Source organism: Theropithecus gelada, chromosome 13 (assembly GCF_003255815.1).
Source record: "Theropithecus gelada isolate Dixy chromosome 13, Tgel_1.0, whole genome shotgun sequence".
NCBI classification, from domain to species: domain Eukaryota; kingdom Metazoa; phylum Chordata; class Mammalia; order Primates; family Cercopithecidae; genus Theropithecus; species Theropithecus gelada.
The window spans coordinates 58257475-58277772 of record NC_037681.1 but is presented as its reverse complement, the minus strand read 5'-3'; the positions used below and the strand labels follow the sequence as shown (position 1 = coordinate 58277772).

Genomic DNA, 20298 nt, shown 5'->3' with positions numbered 1-20298 from the left:
AAAAAAAAAAAAAAAAAAAAAAAAGAAAAGAAAAAGAAAAAAAAGAAAAAAGTTCTAGTATTTTCTTGTTACAGTGGAATAGTTCAACTATCATTTAATAAAAGAAATAGATTTTACATACATGAATTTCCTGTGTATGACTCTTTGAATGGATATATGAAAACATTCTATAAAATGCATAAGATGTATGACAATTACTTTCCTCAGGTGTGCTATAATGAGATTATTATGGTAACTGTATGGTAACTATTGTCATTCCAATACGCAGAAACTCTGATTCCAAGCTCCTAACTTTCGTGTTTACCCTTCGATCTTGTCTACTTTTGAAGAATGTACTGCTTCCCTTCCTTGCATGGTAGTGTCGTGATCATTAAAAATATTGAAGACATCAAACAAGTAAGCAAGTCTTACTGTCCGTTTCATATCTGCAAAAGTTAGGACTAAATTCATTTCTTATCTTGCAGAAACATAACTATGGCTTCATTTCATAGTTCAAACATTCTTGACTTGATAGAATGTTTCCCTTCAATGACCATCCCACCTCATCAAGAAACGATTGTTATTATTTGGATCAGTATCCATATTAACACATAATAAAGAAAATGATTTGAATTGAACATATTGGCTGTGAGGTCATTCAGTTTTTACTATATCACTAAGCACACTGTGTAGTTCAGCTGACTTGTAGAAAGTTTTTAACAGGCTTTTCTCAATGAAGAAAACTAGAAATTAAGTAACAGTCACTGGCACAAGCTCCTTAAGCTGGGTAACCATTCCACGATGTTTTCCTGTCACTGGAACTATACCACCAGACCATATTCACACATGAAACTTAAACTCTTCATCATAGTTACTTATAATATAGTCCTTCCCAGTTGTATATGTTCCGAGCTAGCTGTGTTTCACAGTGATTAAGTTGTTAAACACAATTTTTCCTTTATACCAAGTTGGCAATATGTGTGTGTTCATCAAGTTGAAACAGACAACACTTTGTTAGCATTATAGACTGGTTAGAAAGGTGAGAGCCTGTACCAGAGCAGTAAGGGTAGGAATATAGAGAAACAAATACATCCAAGAAATATTAATGAGGCCCAGTTGAAGGAGTAGGATGAGGATATGGGGATGAAGGGGTAGAAAGAACATGTCAGAGACTGCTTTCAGGTTTCTGGCTTGCATACCTAAGTGATATTAGTAAATACTATAGAGAATATAGGAGAAAGATGAGGTTTGAAACAAAGTTGATGAATTTACTTCTGTGCCATGTACTGAGTTTGAGGTTCTTGAATAGATTGATCATTCATCATGGTTTGCCTGAACTGTGCGGATTTATGCCTGCTGTCCTAGTTTAATCAGTAATTGCACCCTCTTTCCTCTCAAAAAGAAAACTACTTGACTGGCTTCGTTTGTTCTTGAGTTGGTCTCATAGATCATTAGCCACTTCCTAAACATGTCAGGTTATAGAGTCATTAGAAAGTGGTACTAGAGGCTGGGTGCGGTGGCTCACGCCTGTAATCCCAGCATTTTGGGAGGCCAAGGCGGGTGGATCACTAGCTCAGGAGTTTGAGACCAGCCTGACCCAAGTGGTGAAACCCCGTCTCTACTAAAAACACAAAAATTAGCCGGGCATGGTGGTGCACACCTGTAATCCAGGCTACTCAGGAGGCTGAGACAGGAGAATCGCTTGAACCCAGGAGGCAGAGGTTGCAGTGAGCTGAGATCATGCCACTGCACTCCAGCCTGGGTGACAAGAACGAGACTCTGTCTAAAAAAAAAAAAAGGCTGGGCGCAGTGGCTCAAGCCTGTAATCCTAGCACTTTGGGAGGCCGAGATGGGCGGATCACGAGGTCAGGAGATCGAGACCACCCTGGCTAACATGGTGAAACCCCGTCTCTACTAAAAAATACAAAAAAACTAGCCGGACGAGGTGGCGGGCACCTGTAGTCCCAGCTACTCAGGAGGCTGAGGCAGGAGAATGATGTGAACCCGGGAGGCGGAGCTTGTAGTGAGCCGAGATCCGGCCACCGCACTCCAGCCTGGGCGACAGAGCGAGACTCCGTCTCAAAAAAACCCAAAAAACCCCAAAAAACCAAAGGGGTAAGTGGTACTAGAGTTACCTTCTTGGCTACAGATTCATCTGAAATTTCCAAGCAAACATTTTTGATGCAATTTTTCACTGCCTTCTTAGCAATTATGTATACAGTTGTAGTGTGACTAACCTGATGTATTCGTTTATATGTAGCAGCAAAGCACTGATGTTTAAATGAGAAATTCTGAGCATTTGCTTCTGTTAGTTCGCTGACTCAATATTCTTTTTTTCAAATAATTGCTTTGACTTTAAACTTCTAAAAAATTTCTCACCTGTAAATGCCACTTAAGTTCAGATGGTTTTATTGCATTATTAGCCAGTACTTCTCTGCAACTAACACTACAGTTTTAGCACCTCATCTTCAATCTGGTTACAAAATTTATAGAGATTATACTTCAGACTAAAACTACATGAGGACCTTTGATTTTTGTTTCTTTGGAATCACTTCCATTGTTATCTGGTTTATCACTACTGCCACATTCAGCACACTTTACTGAATGTCCTTTACAGGACATATATATCTATGTATAGAAAACAGCATTTGGCAAGTGTATTGTTAGATTCTAGGAAACTGGCATTTTTTATATTTTCCAAATTTTCTACAATAATCATGTATTTCTTGAATCAGAAATTGTGATCAATTTCTTAAAAAAATACAGCCTGGAAAAGCTTATTTCACTGCTTATCAATTAGGGTAAAAAATAGTACAAATTTAACTTCTTTAATTTAGTGAACAACATTAGCTATAAATTATATAATAGGCTTGACTAAAAAGTAAAATGATAATGAAAATAGCAAGTTAAAATACCCAAATGCTGATTTTCTGAAAACTTTATGCATTGTTGGCTTCTTGTTGACTGCTCGTTCTCCCTCCCACATCTAGCACACAGCTCGCGCCTGCTGTGACTCAGCGTGCGAGTGCGACAGCAGGTGAACACGCCTCCTCCCTGTTTCACGGGATGGCTCCATAGACCACATGCTTGGATGTTGCAACAACGTCAAATTGCCATAAAAGTGTCTGAAGAGTTACTCTCAATTTCCAACTTATCAGACAGTGCAGGGGAAAAGGGTTCTGCAGGACATCCGTTGATAGCGCTGACCTGTATGGATTTACGCTCCCTCATCCTGGGACAAGCATACCTTTACTAAATGTTCTTTTACCTGGCTGAATGTTCTGAGACACCCAACCTCCTCCCGCTCCCACCACACCCCAAGGTTGCAGGAGTGGGGGGTATGAAGGAGAAGCTTGTGGTCTCACCTGCCCCGTCGGCTTCTTTCTCTTTCCCACACCTTCCTGGGACTAAATAGACTTTCCTCTCACCTCTTTTTATTTCCTATATAGACTTTTGTGGTCCCGTCTGGATTCTCATATATTAAAGCAGGAGATCAAAGCATTTGGAAGAACTTTTTCTCTCTGAATAATGCCTAGTTTTCAAGTTTAGTGTTTTGCTACAACATCCTATCCTATCCTGAATAACTGTTAGCCAAAATACAATTTTTTTCCACTTTGCATTTCTACTGTAACAATACAAGAGACAGATGATGAGGGGGAAGAAAACGTACCCCCAAGAATGTAAAAAGAAAAGTACATTGACATTTTTTCGGGTCCTTTCTTTAGAGGGCTCTATCAGTTGACTTCTACAGAAGGTTGTGCAGGGCACTCCATGACTCGCAGTGTTCCTGAATGCTGTACCGGCACTAGCGGTGCAATGTGGTGGCTGGCGGCTCTCCGAGGACTCTGTCTGGGTTGTCCGTCATGATCAGTGTTTCCCTCATTAAGGCTCCAGCTACAGTAGTTCTGGGCTTTGCTCTTTAATCTCTTCCTGCCCGTTGCCACCAGGGACACTCTCACCTACCACAGGAAGTCTCCAATTCATAAATGGTCTATGTTCTGAATGTCGGTAAGTGTAGCACTTGAAACCCAGAACTCATTTTTCTGCAAACAGAATGTTATAAGTGTGTGTTGGGTCTCCAGGTCAACCCACAAAGGCCCATTCAACTTCTACTACAGGTAATGAATTTTCCCTTTGCTCCTTTTATATATCATAGAAATATGGAATGTCAGAGCTGGAACAGAATTTAGAACATCATGCTACACAGTGGTAACAGGGTTGTCTTCCACTGTATTCTATTACAAGTGCCCCACGTTCCATCTACGTGAGACATTAGGTAGGGTCCTGTGGTCTAGCCTGGAAACCCAGTCACCTTTTACAACATTGTAAATCAAATAGTCATGAACAGAAATAGTCTTCCACAGAGAACTTCATCTTAGCTACTTTTCTTTATGCATTTGAAGCACACTGCAAGGAGCAGGTTTTTATCAATGAGGTCTCTCCATCTATGTGCAGGCATGGCCAATACTTATGCACCTAAAATCAATATCATCACAGGAGCCACCATTAAGAAAACCAAAGGGCTCAGGTGTGGGAGTAGAGGTGAGAAGAGACCCCACTTGGCTTTTATTGAGTCAAGCATACTTCCATCCCAGGGGATCTGTTTCCTGTCCTTTCTGTCTGAGATGCTTTTGTCCGGGCATCCCTACAGTACACTCTCAGTTCATCTGCCCTGTGCTCAAGAATTACTGCTCGGTGAGGCCCTTAATGACTGCTCTATCCAAACCAGCACCTCCTAGCACTTCTGCTCTCCTGCCTTTCTTTAACCTTTCTCTGTAGCACTGTTCATTTGCTTACTTGTTGAATTTCTGGCCTGCCATTCTGCACCTCCTGCAACCCCCATGTAAGTTTCATGAGGGTAGGATTTTGTCTCTCGTTTGCTGTCGCTCCATTAGTGGCTAGAACATTGTCTATGTGGCACATAGCAGGAGCTCTGGAAATATATTTTTAAGTGAAAGAATGAGGTGAGTAAGCACTATGCTAGGTGTTCTGTATATGTTAGTTTATTTAATACTCATAACACTTCTGTGAGGTGGTTTTTTTTTTGTTTTTTTGTTTTTTCCCAGATGAGGGATATAAGAGGGACATAGCACTCTCAGGTTTTTTTTGTTTCGTTGTGTTTTGTGTTTTTAGAGATGGGGGGTCTCACTCTGTTACCCAGGCTGGAGTACAGTGACTTGATCATAGCTCAAGCTGATAGCTCATCACTGCAGCCTCTGACTCTTGAGCCACCATACCCAACCAGCACCCTTGGTTTAAAAAGCAACTTTAAGGCCACACACAGTGGCTCACACCTGTAATCCCAGCACTTTGGGAAACTGAGGTGAGTGGATCTCTTGAAGTCAGGAGTTCGAGACCAGCCTGGCCAATGTGGCAAAACCCCATCTCTACTAAAAATAACAAAAATTAGCATGGCGTGGTGGTGCCTGTAATCTCAACTACTTAGGAGGCTGAAGCAGGAGAGTTGCTTGAACCCAGGAGATGGAAGTTGCAGTGAGCTGAGATCATGCCACCGCACACCAGCCTGGGAGAAAGAGTGAGACTCCATCTCAAATAAATATAAAAGCCACTTTAGCAATACAATTTTGTGACTTATATATACATTTTATCTGTTTATAAGTGTTACTATTGTTGAATCTCAAGAAAATCTTAAATTCTCTAGAGAAGAAATTTGAATTTTAAAAATGCTCTTTGGATTTAGTTTAGGGGAAAGACTGGCACTCTAAAGTGGGCTGTCTTTAAAGAAGTATCTTGAGGGCAACTTCTAGTCAACTTGATTCAACTGTAGTCAGTAAATCTCAAATGGATAATCACTACATGCTGGTGTAGGGAGAATTTACGGTCCTTGTCTTCAAAGGCCTTGTGAAGACCTCATCTTTTCATACTGGGAAAATAATACGTAATCACTTTTCATTCATCCATTCATTCATTTATCAAGCATGACTTGTGCCCTTGAGGAATTCTATTCCAGAAAGAGAGACAGCTTTGTTTAAAAAAAAAAAAGAAAAAAGAAAAAAAGAAAGAAAGAAAGAAAAAGAAAGAAAGAAGAAAAGAAAAGAAAAAACAAAACTATGATGACATGGTAGGTAACAGTAACAAAGAATTCTGTATAAAATGCTGTGTGGGCTGTAAATCATAACCCAAGATGAAAAGGTTTATCATCCTTTTCATCTTGGGTTATGATCAGGGTTGCATGTAAAATCCTTTGAGTCTTCCTGAGGTTACTTTCTTAAATATAGCATGGTTAGGCAAACTTGGCACATCCCTACAATGAGCTACACACATCAGACCACAAAGGCTGGAGCCCATATAAATATATGAAAAGCAGATCTTCACCAGTGGGCCTAAAGTGAACATTCACAGATATGTATCAGAAGGGGATTCATAGCCATGCTCTGTGAGACAGCAGAAACGATAACAGCTTTGAAATCAGATGGAAAATTGGACTTAAAAATGCTTCTCATTTAGTTGCATAATCTTGGACATAGTACTTGCTAGCTCAGAGCCTCTCCGGCTCATAGGATTGCTATGAAGCAAGCCCCCGGCAGAGGCTGATATCTAGCGTGTGCTCCATAAATGTCATATAACAATAGAGGCCTTGATCTGCTAGCTTTGGGGTAAACTTTACATATATTATTTAATCAACAACCTTCTCAGTATAATTGTTCATATTTTGCAGATGAAAAGACTGAGGGTAAGAGAAATCACGTGGCTATTAAGTGGTTTAGCTGAAATTCACCACATTTTTATCCTCTTCCAAAGTTAGTGCTCTTAAGAATTACATAAATGATTACATATTAAGTTCATTTTATTCTCCCTATAAGCTGCTTATAGAATACAATAATATAAGATAAAAATATGTGTACATGAACCTATATTTATCAGTAAGTACTGGGGTATAAAATTGTCTTTCCCTCATTAAGCCCTAATGTTCATTGACGTAACAATGCGTCACGATTTCATTTCTTTTTTTTTTTTTTTTTTTTGAGACGGAGTCTCGCTCTGTCGCCCAGGCTGGAGTGCAGTGCCCCGATCTCAGCTCACTGCAAGCTCCGCCTCCCGGGTTCACGCCATTCTCCGGCCTCAGCCTCCCGAGTAGCTGGGACTACAGGCGCCCGCCACCTCGCCTGGCTAGTTTTTTGTATTTCTTAATAGAGACGGGGTTTCACCGTGTTAGCCAGGATGGTCTCGATCTCCTGACCTCGTGATCCGCCCGTCTCGGCCTCCCAAAGTGCTGGGATTACAGGCTTGAGCCACCGCGCCCGGCCGACGATTTCATTTCTTGACAGTAGATGGCGCTGGTGATTGTCAAAAGAGACAGATTTTCCCACACCCCTCTCCTTTCCTTAGCCATTGAAAAACAAAACAAAGAGCAGGTGGAAAAAAAAAAAAGCAAAAATTTTCATTGTAATGAAGGGTTGAAATTAAAAATTTGGAACTGTCATGTGATTAAGCAGAATGTGTAAATGATCTACACACATTTTACTTGGAACTCTAGGGAAAATCTCCTGAGCTATTTGTAAAATTTCATTCTCAGGATTAAAACAAAATATAGTAAAATTTGATTATCCAGACAAACGATGGATTTGTCTATTAGACAGATTTTACTTCTGCACCTTAATTTTAGCAAGAGATGAATATTAAGATAACTATGAATTTAGTTGACAAAAAACTCACATATATCTGACTTCCAGAGTCCCGAAGGTGGTATAGAGGAGTATGGTGGGGAAGATAAAAACAAAACAAATTATTATGTGACCTTTGAGTACATCACTTAATGTCTCAGGACAGAAGTTTTCTCGTTTGTAAAACTGAAATATTTCTTGCCTAACTGACATGACAGTTGTAAGGATCAAATACAGTAAAGTAGTATAAATACCTTGAGAATTGTCATGTTCTTTCAAAATATGCCTTTTTTCATCTTTACCATACAATCAACCCAACCTTTTATTGGTAAAATCATAACACAAGGAAAACTGGAATTCAGAATAAAATACTTGAGCATTAAATTTCCTCATTGGTTCAAAAGCACTTTAATAGGCTTTGGTGAATTAGATTCATGCAAGAAAAGGGACTAATGGATTTTCAACCATAAAAGGAGTGTTTAGCTTAATAATCAGCTACCCAGATAATGAAACAGAAAAACACTTGAATCCAAAGCACTGAAGTGAATTGAAGCGGCCTTCACCATCCTCCCCTAACTGTCCGCACTGCCTGTCCTCTATGGGAGTGTCCTTGTGTGTGTGCGTGGAGGTTGTGGACACACATGTCTAGGGTTACAGATGCTCTACAGACTTAACTCAGTATAGTGAAGCTGCAGAGATGGTCATAGCCCTAAAGACGCCTATCTGGGAGCTTTCCTTTGGGTTTTATGAGAGACATAGATATTTATTCCGCTCTTCTTTTAACAAAAGACTCCCAAATATTTGCTGACGATGTCGAGTATTGCCATTTCTGCTTCCAAAGCTCTGAGCCTCTCATGGCACCTGTTGCTGCTGCCCTAGGAGCGGAACACACCCTCCACACCAGCGGCTCCGGGGCCACATTCGGCTTCTCAGTGACACACTTCCATGCTCCACGATGTGCTCTGGGCTTTGGGGAAACTAAAACATTGCAGCCACGGCATAACAGAGATGGGTCAGCTTTTAAAAGCATAGTGGGCAGATTCTAGAACCCTGACTCTCTCTCCTCCTGTTACAGATTCTATTGGCCTCTGGAGATTCAGAGAAGTCCCTCCTCAGGAAGGAACCTCTGCCTGGCCTTCAGCAGGGCCACCATCATGTGCGATATTCACTTAGAGCCTTATCACATTTGTGGCTGTAGAGGTGTTTGCGTGATTTGTTTAATTTATCCCACTAGACTGCAAGCTCAGTGGGGATGGGGGATAAGTCTGATTTTTTTTTTTTTTTCTAATACTGTGTCCCCATGCCGGGCACAGACCTAGCACAGAGTAGGTGCTTGGCAAAGTGCTTTTCAGTGAATGAATGACTGGCTGTAGTCTTCCTGGGAAAGGGCTGGCAGGCATGAAAGTGTTAAACCAACCACTAAGTGTCCAGGCTGACCAGCCTTCTCCTTACCTCCCAGGCCTTTCAAACGGAGCCTGGGGAGGACAGACTGGCAGAGGAGGGAGGGGGTTTCTAGCTGAGAGAGACTGTGGCTGTGGGCCTGTGGCCCACCCCTCTTCAAGCTCTGCAGAGCCTTTCCTGCGAAACCAGCCCCCACAAGTGGGTATCTGCGGCCCCCTCCCTCCTCTTTCCCTTATTGCTCCCTGTGGGGATGGGGCTGGCACGGAGCTTGATCCTAAGTAAAAGTCTGTTCTAACAGGAAGCAAATAATGTTCCTCCCCTGACGGAGGTGTTTCCTTCTCAAAGAAGTTACAAAGGGCTCTTTTCAGAGAGAAGGGGGCCGGGAATAGTGTGTGGCCTCACTGCTGTCTGCCTTGGGTGGAGCCAGCACGTTCTGGAATCCAGGGGCTTCCTCTTCTAAAGAGGCACCGGGCCATGCACTGAAATGGGGTGGCCCAGCCTCTGGGAGCCCAGTCCCTTTACCTGCTTGATACAAGCATCCTCTGGAAGTCCACAGGGTCATTGCCAAGGCCCCTGTTTTCTTTCCTTGGCTTCCAGGACGCCGCAGTCCGTGTTCTTCCTCCCGCCCTGCAGTTCCCTAGCTGGATTCTCTTCCTCGTTGTGATCTCTTCATTCCTGGTTCCCCAGCACTCTGTCCTGAGCCCCCTTCTCAAACCACACTCTCGTCTGAGTGAGCATATTGACTTTCATGGCTATACATTTCCTCCCTGTGCTGAGGAATCCCACACATTTAGTTCCAGCGCCCGCCTCGCCCCAACTCATCCAGGTCCTTACATCCCCCTGCAGACTCTGTCTCCACTCCATCTCAGTGTTTCCCACTCACTAGATCTAAAGCTAAACTCTTGATCCTGACTTCTCCTCCCGCCAGCTTGCCTTTCTCTTCATCTTCCCCGTTTCAGAAAACGGCTTAGTCGCGAACCGTCTCTTTCCTTCACACCCCACATCTAACCCACAGCAAGGCTTCTCAGCTCCACCTTCCCTCCTCTTTCTTCTTCCCACCACCACCACTCAAACGCCCTCGGCCTAGGGAGATCAGAGCCATACTACTGGCTCCTGGACCTCTGCAAAAGTCTCTGATCTTTCTGCTTCCACTCCTGTCCTGCTACAGACAATTCTCCTGACAGCAGTCGGGGTGATCTTTTCAACGACCAGTCGCCTTGCTTAAAACCAGCTGGGGCTTCCCTCACATGCAGCATGACACTCAGACTCCACACGACGATCTAACCAGCCTCACTGGCTGTGGTCCTGGCTTGTCCTTCTGACTTAGCTTCTGTCTCAGCTCGGGCCGCACTGGCCTTCTTGGTGTTCGTCAGCCCCTCAGCTTGTCACTGCCCAGCCTTTGCACTGTGTCCTCTCTCTGGAGTTCTTTCCCTCAGTCTTCAGGTCGCCTTGCTCTCCGGCTTTCTGGAGAGACTTAAAAGCCATATCCACGGAGAGGCTGAGTTTGGTCACCTACCTAAGGTAGCCTCTCATCACTCTCCATCCCTCTGTTTGGCTTTGCTTTTGATTGAGCACTTGTTACTCTTTGTGTTCAGTTCTTAGATGAGAGCACAGGAAACTCTGGTGGGTTTAAGTAGAAGGAGGATTTATCTGTAGACTTTGACAGCTCCAGGAATGTTTGGGAAGGTTTAGTGGTTTATAGCCAAGAAAAGTGCACGCATTGCACCAATTGGTGGGATCTCTGCTGCCCTAGCTGCCACTGGTTATGTCACCAATGCTACTGTCCCAGACACACTGCTGCAACCCGCTGTCACCAGCACCCCTGGAATCCCCATCTTTCTGCAGCTGCTGCCATCACCTATGAGGGCTTTCTGCAGTCTCTTTGTCCTTGAGTCATTGGTTCCTAACTCAGATTGTGGGCCAGTGTGTCTGGCTGGTGAAGCCTTGGCCACAGGCCTTGGCTCCTTCTACAAGGGAGGCTAATAAAACCACTATAAGGCATTTTCGATTGCTATGTAATGGACCATGGGCTCTGCTTATCCACCAGATTCTATGAGGTAGGGAATCTCAGACATAAGATGGAGGTTCAGATTCTGGGTAACCAAAAAACAACGATAAGCATGCTCCTGACTAGCTGGCTTTCTAGTATACGTTTATGTGTCTATTGCCTTGCTACTCCATTAGAATGAAAGCTAGATGAGGTCAGGCACTTTGTCCTTTTCCCTCTGTATTCCCAGAATCCAGAACAGTGGCTGCACAGAAGTGACCCTTGATAACTACTGAATGAATATCAGATACTGTATTGAAGGTATTGGCAATTAGAAAGATTAAACAGTCTCATTGTTGCTACCATTCCTTCTTTAGGTGGCTGATGCTCCTGTCCCTCTTCTGATCTGATTGCTCCCTCTCCTGACCCCTAGGGCAAAAGCCAGCCAACTTGGCAGATATAGTTTGCCAGTAAAAGAGACAAGTAGAACACGGTCAGGTGCTCCATGTCAGGAAAGGAAGCCAGTTAGTGACAAAGGAGAATCCCAGGGCACTTCAGGGAGGGAAGACATCACTACTGAAGGGCACAGGGCCAGGGCATGTGCAAATTATATTGTTGAGACAGTGAGAATGCCCTACCTTGCCTGTCACTTCTTTGAGGACAAGAGAGTAGAGTCGCAGGGATGAAGGCTCCTTTTAACTATCCTGTGCCTTCAGACTCAGGGAGTCCGATGGAGGTGGTGGGGTTGGGGAAGGGAGTATAGTGGCTGGAGAGCTGGCGTCAGTAAACAGAGGGCATGGTGGAAAAAGTTCCCATTCTACCTCCTTAAGTTTCAGAAACTTGTTGTTTTCGAAGCCCGGTGACTGCCTCTGACATGTAGCCTGCAGGGATGGAAGGCGTCTGAGTGTGTGTGTGTGTGTGTGTGTGTGTGTGTGTAGGGTTGGGAGGAGAGCAAGTGAAAAGAATGAAAGCATGCCAGGCTAGGTAGGGAGGAGGAGACGACACTCTTGCACTGCGAGGGAGTCACAGTGCTGTCCCATTACTGCTCCAGGCTCTACTTCAAATGCTCAGTAGCTTTGTCCTCTCTCTTTTAACATTCAGCCTTTAAGTATTTTGAACATGCATGTAATTGGGGATGGGAATGGCTGTCATGGCTGTCTTGCTTCAGGTCTGGATGCATTATATGTAGCAGGTGCATTATAAGAGCTCAGGCCACTTGCCCAGCCATCCTTACTGTCCTGGATGAGGGATCAGAGCTATGGGGTTAATGCTCTGCTGGGAGCTAGGCCTCCTGACCAGCCGGTCCCTCTATCCATTCTCCACCCCTTGCCCAGCCTTACCCTTCCCCCACTAGAGTATAGGCATCATAGGAAAGGAACATCCGGTGTAGTTCCCAGCACCCTTCTCCCATCCCAGCTAGCCAATGACCACCTGGATTCCCAGCGGATCCCAGCAGGACTGGGGAGCAGGGACAGCTGGGATGTCCTATATGGAGTCTTTAAGAAAAAGGACATGGGTTTGTGGAATGCTCGCCATGGGGCTCGGGGAGAATCAGATGCAAACTTACTTTCTTTTAATGGGAAAGAGAGAAGAATTGAGGGTGAAAAGCAATGTCTGGGCGGGACAGTCTGCAGGGGAGGGATGAGTGGAGGAAGGAGAAAAGGAGTGGGGAGTGAGGAAGGAAAAGCAAAGAAGAGGACACATTGCGGGGAGACTCAGACTGAACATGATGTTGGGGAAATGCTGAACATTGTATTTATAGATTCTAGAGAACTTCTAAGAAGAGGCACTGTGAGTTGGCTTAGCTGTGTTAAAAGATGACTAATTATAGTCATTTATGGAAACTGCTGCTTAGCATTTCTAGCTAATCATCACGCAGGCTGGATTACTCATGTTGTGAATATCTGTCAGAGCATCTTTTGTTGAGAATTGTATTTGATTGCAACACCTGCTCATGAAAAACCACTTTATCCTCATGCAGCATAGTTACCTACTCAGGACTAAAACAAAACAATCCAGAAAGAATGCTTTCTAAGAATAAAGAAAAACAAAACAAATGCCTATAAGTATACCACGTGATTTTCAAAAATTTGATGTGAAGGTTGGTAAGAGAAGGTTAACAAAACACTAAGAATATTTTTAAAATTCTTGAAGCTTGCCATACCCCCACTCCCTATCCTCACCATCATCCCCCACACACACACACTTGTGCACACACACACCTACACACTGTCCTTTAAACATGAGATCCATGGCAGTTTCAGAAATTGTATCATCTAATCTGCAAATCTATTCATTATGGTGCTTCACAGATGAACAGAAATTGCTTTTCCCTTTTTACAGAAAAATAGAAAAAGGATAAAAAGTCCAAAGTGTCTGTTACTAATGATGCCTGGGTCACTCAGGAAGTCTGTATCATATCAAGCAACATGGAGTTTGGATTAAAACAAAAGAAGGTTAGGTTAAATCCAAGCAAAAACATCTTGACTTTTAACTTAAAAACGTGTGTCATTCTGTGCATTAGATTCACAGTGTGGAAAAGTAACCTTCCCAAACGCATTCTGTGGGTGTATGTAAACGCATAACCCGTGGAGCAGTTTGGAAAGAAGCAGGTCAACATGGTCCCGATGTGTGGCCCCGATGTGCAGCCCCTATGCCTGCAACCCCCATCCCTGTGTGAAGGTGATAAACCAGGGCAGTGGACCAGGGCTTCTGTGCCAACAGTTGGAATGCAGACAGAGAATTGCATATATAGAAAAGGAAAGCAGATTTGAATCACTTAGTTCCTGTATAAATTCATCCACTTCTCTCCAAAAACATTTGGCATAATCACTGGGGATCAGTCTTTACAGGCCTGTTGTTCAGAGGAAGACATTACAGAACACAAAAGGCATGTCAAGTCCTCCAACACAGCGGCAGGCCCGAGAGAAAAACCAGGCTCCGGAGTCAGAGTGGGAACAAACTACAGTGTTTAAAAATGTTACTTACTGTTTGAAAAAAGAGGAAAGAATAGGAATCAGAAAATAAAAGGCAAGATTTAAAAGAATGCATCAAGCGTTTTCTCCTTTAAAATGTTACTTTTGGGCTGGGCACGGTGGCTCACGCCTGTAATCCCAGCACTTTGGGAGGCCAAGGTGGGTGCATCACCTGAGGTCAGGAGTTCAAGACCAGACTGGCCAACATAGTAAACTCTGTCTCTACTAAAAATACAAAATATTAGCTTGGTGTGGTGGCAGATGCCTGTAATTCTAGCTACTCGGGAGGCTGAGGCAGCAGAATCTCTTGATCCTGGAAGTTGGAGGTTGCAGTGAGCCAAGATTGTGCCTCTGCACTCCAGGCTGGGTGACATAGTGAGACTCCATCTCAAAAATAAAATTAAAAAAAAAAGTTACTTTCACGTGAAGTTGTGATTTGGCCCTTAGTACCTTCCCCACCAATAACCTGGTTACTGGATAAGAACAGAATAATAAACTTAGAAGCCATCTATTGCAATCTCCTCTGCTATTTGACTCCCCTCTTTGTGCCCCAACATGTCATCCTGCTTCTGCCTCAGTACTTTAAATGGCAGCAAGCTTCTTGCCTGTTGGAGCAACCCATCGGTCTTTGGATCATGTAACTGAGAAATGAAGCACCCTGTTACCATGTCACCCTCTACAGAGTCCTAATGTTGAACGCTGGAGACACACAAGACAGGTCCAAGTTCTCTTCCATGTGCAAGCTCTCGCTCATTAGGAAACCTCAATCATGTGTCTTTTCAAACTGTCCTTATGTCCTCCAGTCTATGAACACCCTGGACTCACAATGTCAGGCTCCCGCATCATCCCTGCCATCTCTGTCCTGGCTCCAGTTTGCTTACATTCCTCCTAAGCGTGGAACTGGCAACAGAACTCATGGTATGACCCGAGGTTTGGCTAGGTTTTGCAGCTATTCGTCATGCTTTTGGCCACCTATTAACTTTTGTTTTGTTTCTTGAGATGGAATCTCACTCTGTCACCCAGGCTGGAGTGCAATGTTGAGATCGTAGCTTACTGGAGTCTCAACCTCCCAGGCTCAAGTGATCCTCCTGCCTCAGCCTCAGGAGTAAGCTGGGACTATAGGTACGCCACCATGCTCGGCTACTTTTTTTTTTTTTTAATTTTTTTGTAGAGATGTGGTCTCACTCTGTTGCCCAGGCTAGTCTTGAACTCCTGGGCTCAAGTAACCCTCCTGCCTCAGTCTCCTAAAGTGTTGGGGTTACAGGCATGAGCCACTGTGCCTGGCCCCTATCAACTTTTGAACACCCGCCCCCCACCCCGCCCCAACCACCTCCCAGCATCATGAGCCTGCTTGCTCCTAAGGAAGAAGTCAAAACTTGTTCTCTGGGCCACTCTTGTAGCTGAGGTTTGGGCATACGATCCAGACACCCTGATCACATACAACTATGTAAGACTCCGATTTGGAATCTATGGACGTGAAGCAGCAGGCCTGGGCTGCAGACATTCTGGTGAGGGTGGATGCAGCAGTGACAGCCAGCATTTCAGAGACAAAGAGAGGTGAGGTCCTTCAAGGAGGTCCCTGAGACCAGAGTTTGAGAGATAAGCTACAGTACTGTGTGGAAGAATAATGAGCTCCCAAAGATGTCAATGTCTCAATTGTTGGAACCTGAATATGAATGCATTAACTCACATGGCAGAGGGAATTTTGCAGATGGGATCAAGTTAAGGATCTTGAGATGGAGAGATGGTCTTGGATTATCTGGGTGAGCTCAATGTAATCACAAGGGTTCTTATAAGGGATGAGGTGGGAGGTTCAGAATCAGAGAAGGTGATGTGATGATGGAAGCAGAGGGAGAGGAAGAGACACGGTAATGAAAGCAGAAGTAAGAGAGAAAGATTTGAAGCCACACCGCTGGCTGTGAAGATGGAGGAGGGGCCATGAGCCAAGGATGCAGGTGGCCTCCAGAAGTTGGAAAAGGCGAGGAAAATCACACTCCCCTAGAACCTCTAGAAAGGAAAGCAACCCTGCCACACCTTGATTTTAGCCCAGCAAGGCCCATTTTGAACTTCTGCCCTCCAGAACTGTAAGAGAATATATGGTATTGTTTTAATCTCCTGCGTGTGTGTTAATTTGTTATAACTGCAGAAGGAAATGCGTACCTGGGCACCAGTTCTAAAGCCCAGTGAAGGCAGCAGCAGGGTCTCCATCAAGAGCAGTTCCATGTAATTCTGGCCCTTCTTTTGACCCCAACACTTCCAAAAGTGATTCTCTGGCTCTCCCAAAGACTCTATACATTCCCTCAGATCACTTAGCAAGTTCATTGTCTTCTAAAACTGACTTGAATACATAGGTTCTGTGGCTTGTAACAAAGAGCTTGAGTAATTCCTGCCCCAGGGCTCCTCTGTCCTTTCCATTTTATTTCTGAATTGTCTCTCAAATCTATCTTTGCTGCTCTATCACCCCTTCCTTGTTTCAGGTCCTTGCTATTTCTTGCCTAGACTATTTTCATGCCCTCTTAATTATTTTTCCTGTCTCTTGTGTCTTCTTGTTCTAGCCCTTCCTTCACATTCCTGCCATATCATTATATTTCAAAACTTAGCCGGAGTGCTTCATTGCCCTGTTGGAAACATGTTGATGGTGTCCCATTGCCAACAGGATGAAGATCAAAGTCTCTACATGGCATGGAAGGACCCTAACTACCTTGCATGAACCTGCTTAGACAATCATCAAGAGCAAAGGATTTGATGCTAGTGACATCTGATGAGCTCTAGGGCCATGGATAAATCCCTGAATCACAGGGAGCACCATCTGTAAAGCAGTGACAATGATACCGTATTTTCATTTGTAAAGTGATGATTTAAAAACATATCCTACCTATAATCCCAGCACTTTGGGAGGCTGAGATGGGCAGATCACGAGGTCCGGAGATCAAGACCATCCTGGCTAACATGGTGAAACCCAGTCTCTACTAAAAATACAAAAAAAATTTAGCTGGGCATGGTGGCAGGCGCCTATAGTCCCAGCTACATGGGAGGCTGAGGCAGGAGAATGGCGTGAACCCAGAGGACGGAGCTTGCAGTGAGCAGAGATCGCACCACTGCACTCCTGCCTGGGCAACAGAGCGAGACTCCGTCTCAAAAATAAATATATATATATATATCCTACCTCATGGTATCTTCATGAAAATAAAACAAGATAATGAATGAAAAACACACTTGTCTGTCCAGTGCTTTGTATATAGTAGGCATTTAATTATATGTGTGAGTGTGCATATGTTCTATGAATTACCACTCCCCATCTTGCATCACCAAGTACATCTCATATTATCCCTGCATTTTTACGCCAATATTTCTTTAACCTCAAAGCCCTTTCCTCCTTCTCTTTGGCTTGGCAAACTAGTACAGGTTTGAGCTCAAATATCATCTTTTCATGGAGATTTTTCTGACTCCGTCAGTCAAGGGGGTCAGTGCTTCTTCTGGGTGCCTCTCTGGTGGCAATCATCTGACTCTACTGCAATGACTTGCTTACATAGCCACCCCCTTCATTGAGGGTCTTTTACATTTTGAAATCTGCAAGGTCTCGCATGGTGCTTACAAGCCAGGAGAACCTAAATAAATGTCAGACAAACAAATGAATGAAGTAATGGGGAAAAAGGAAGGGTGGAACTGCCACCCACTTGTTCTGGTAAGTGAGGCTTGGTTGAAAGTACCAAAGTTCAAACCTGAAGCTTCACATGATTGGAGAGCAAATCTATGTAAGTGTTCTAAGTAGGCTTTTAAGAAAATTACTTTAAGAAATGTGGAGATTATGTGGTGGGTGAATAAGAGTAATTGTTTTACAAAGGATTTCTAGACACAAAAAGATCATTTTCCAAAAATATTTTCTTTAAAGAGGAAGTTGACCAGTTGCTATAAGCAATTAGTTATTTAATTAAGAGTTTCAGTTCTATCTAAAATTAAGACAAAGCACCTCATTCAGCATGAGTGTCACCGGGGAAAAATCATTGAGTCTGCACGCAGCTGTTTACCTTTTAGTACACAGTGAAGCACACCTGAGCGATATTTGTTTTTCTTTTCAAAAAGGTCAACAAAAAAGTTTCAAATCATCTAATGTATCTAAATTTTTAATATCAAATCACAACTTTGTAACTAAAATCTCCAAAAAAGGGTTATCCTATGAGTTACCTTGACTTTCAAAGCAAATTCACAAAAGTAAAGACAGCCTTCCTACTGCTCCTTCAGGGTCTTATGAACTTGGCTATACGAATGTCATTCACAATCCATTTGACCTCTCATATCTACCTCCCTAGAAACATTTTTCACAGGTGGAAATTGCAACTAGAGCCAGTGGTCAGCTCTCCCACTCACCCTGCCAACATTAGCAGCAGAGCCACATCCAAACGTCCAGAAGCAATGTGAAACTTGGCTGGAGTCACTACAGCCACGGAACCTGGTTAAGAACAAGAAGCAAAAGGTTACGACCTCAGTTGCATCTAAAGTAAAGACATTCCTGCTTTAGATTATAAATTGGTTTGGATGGAAACCAGCTGATGTGTGGACACTCTGATGGTTTCAATAGGCTTTTCAGCCCTTGTAATTATCTCTCTGCTAAAGTAAATGTTAGTGTAACCATTGACATTTGATAAGTCACTCTGTGCTATCCAAGGCAGAAGATAGATAAACTTTAGTCATTGTTTGGGATAATCAATATGCATTTCTTATCATAGAACACTATGCTTTTTTTTTTTTTTGACTTTACGTATAGAATATATTCACATAAATGTGCACTTAAGTTGACATAATTGCACATGTATGCAAGGTTTTCTGCTTTTTAGTACATGCGTAGTTTTGAAACATGACACTTCTAGAGATCAAATGGTGACTTTCTTTTTGCAAGTTTGAAGATCGGGCAGTGGTAATGGAGAGGCAGGAATGAGAACCTACTGAGAAAACACAGCAAATTAAAGATGAAGTGGTTCTGCTGGGACCACAGGCTTCTGGGAGTGTGTTTTTGCTAAGACAGATTACATATTGTCCTTTTCCAGCATCATGCATGGCATCCCTTCTCAGATTAGTGAGAATAATCTTTCTCAAAAGATAAGAAACATGCCATTTCTCAATAAGGAGACAACCTGTCAAAATTATGCATAAATAAAACCATAACTCAAGGGCCTTAGTCATTTATAGCCATTAATTTCTTCCATCTTCTTTGAAATAGCCCCAACGGAAGAAGCAAGTGTCAAGCAGTTCACACACAGAGACATGGCATACCAGGGACTCCTGCCAGCTCTACAGGATCCAAAATAGTTTTTTGGCATCTGAGCAAGGAATGGGTTCCAGGCTTGAGACAACTGTGCACATCAGAGGAATGGGTTCCCTCCCTCCAGCTGGGGCCCCAGCGAATCCTGCGGTCTTCCTGAGCAGGCGGTTCTGCTTTGAGGGCAGCCAACGCTTGATAAAAGCCAGCTGGGAGCAGCTCAGACCAAGCCCATACCCATACACTGCTATAAAATGTTTTAGAGACCCCATTACATCTTATTTACTCTCCTTAGCAAGAGAAAGTATCAATGTCCTCCCCACTCCTTCCAAAATAGGCAATATTGACCTCCCTTTGGGGGTTCTTCAAAGACCCATTAATGAGAGTTCCTTCCCTGGGCATTACCAACTTGCACGTGAGTTGATGGAGATCAGTTTATTTCACATTCAACAAATATTTCCTGAACATTCACTATGTTCAGGCACTGTGCTCTGTCTAAGGGAAAAGTTCATGGAGGAGTAATAATCATCATGAAAAAATAACAGCTTAGGGAGGAGTAATAAAAATAATAAGAATAATAAGAGCTCCAACATACTGTGTTTCCTACTATGTGTCAGGCCCCATGGTATGCATGTTACAGGGTTGTCTTGCTTGATCCTTAAAAACAATACTGTAAGATGGATATTGTCATTCCTATTTTACAGGTAAGGAAGCTGGGACTCAGAAATTAAGGGACTTGGTGAAGCAGAGAATGTCAAGGGAATTGATTCAGTAGTGGACGGGTAGTCCCTGAAGATTGTTGAGCAGTGAAGAGACCTGATCAAATACTAAAAAAGTACATGCAATGGCAAGAAGATCAACTAAGAGGTAGGAAAATTAGCCAGGATATCAGGTAACATTCAATGAAAAATGTGATGAAAGTTGACATGCAAATCTAAACAATATACATATCTGCATATATGTTGTAAGAACACAGACAACTGCAATAAAAACTATAAAGAAAAGCAAGCGAATTGTAAATGCAAAAATTCAGACCAGCAGTCAGTTCTGGAAGGGTAGGCAGGTGCAGGTGAT

The 20298-nt window shown here is 43.2% G+C and overlaps 1 long non-coding RNA gene across 1 annotated transcript in view; it reads left to right on the top strand.

Annotated features, from left to right (window-relative positions):
- The first annotated feature begins 9083 nt into the window (after nucleotides 1-9083).
- The window catches only part of LOC112605112, a 50172-nt gene continuing 38957 nt past the window's right edge, over nucleotides 9084-20298 (top strand). Inside the window, exons 1-2 of the long non-coding RNA XR_003115352.1 lie at nucleotides 9084-9203; nucleotides 19929-20091. This is a non-coding gene — a long non-coding RNA (uncharacterized LOC112605112). The remainder of the gene's footprint in view (nucleotides 9204-19928; nucleotides 20092-20298) is intronic.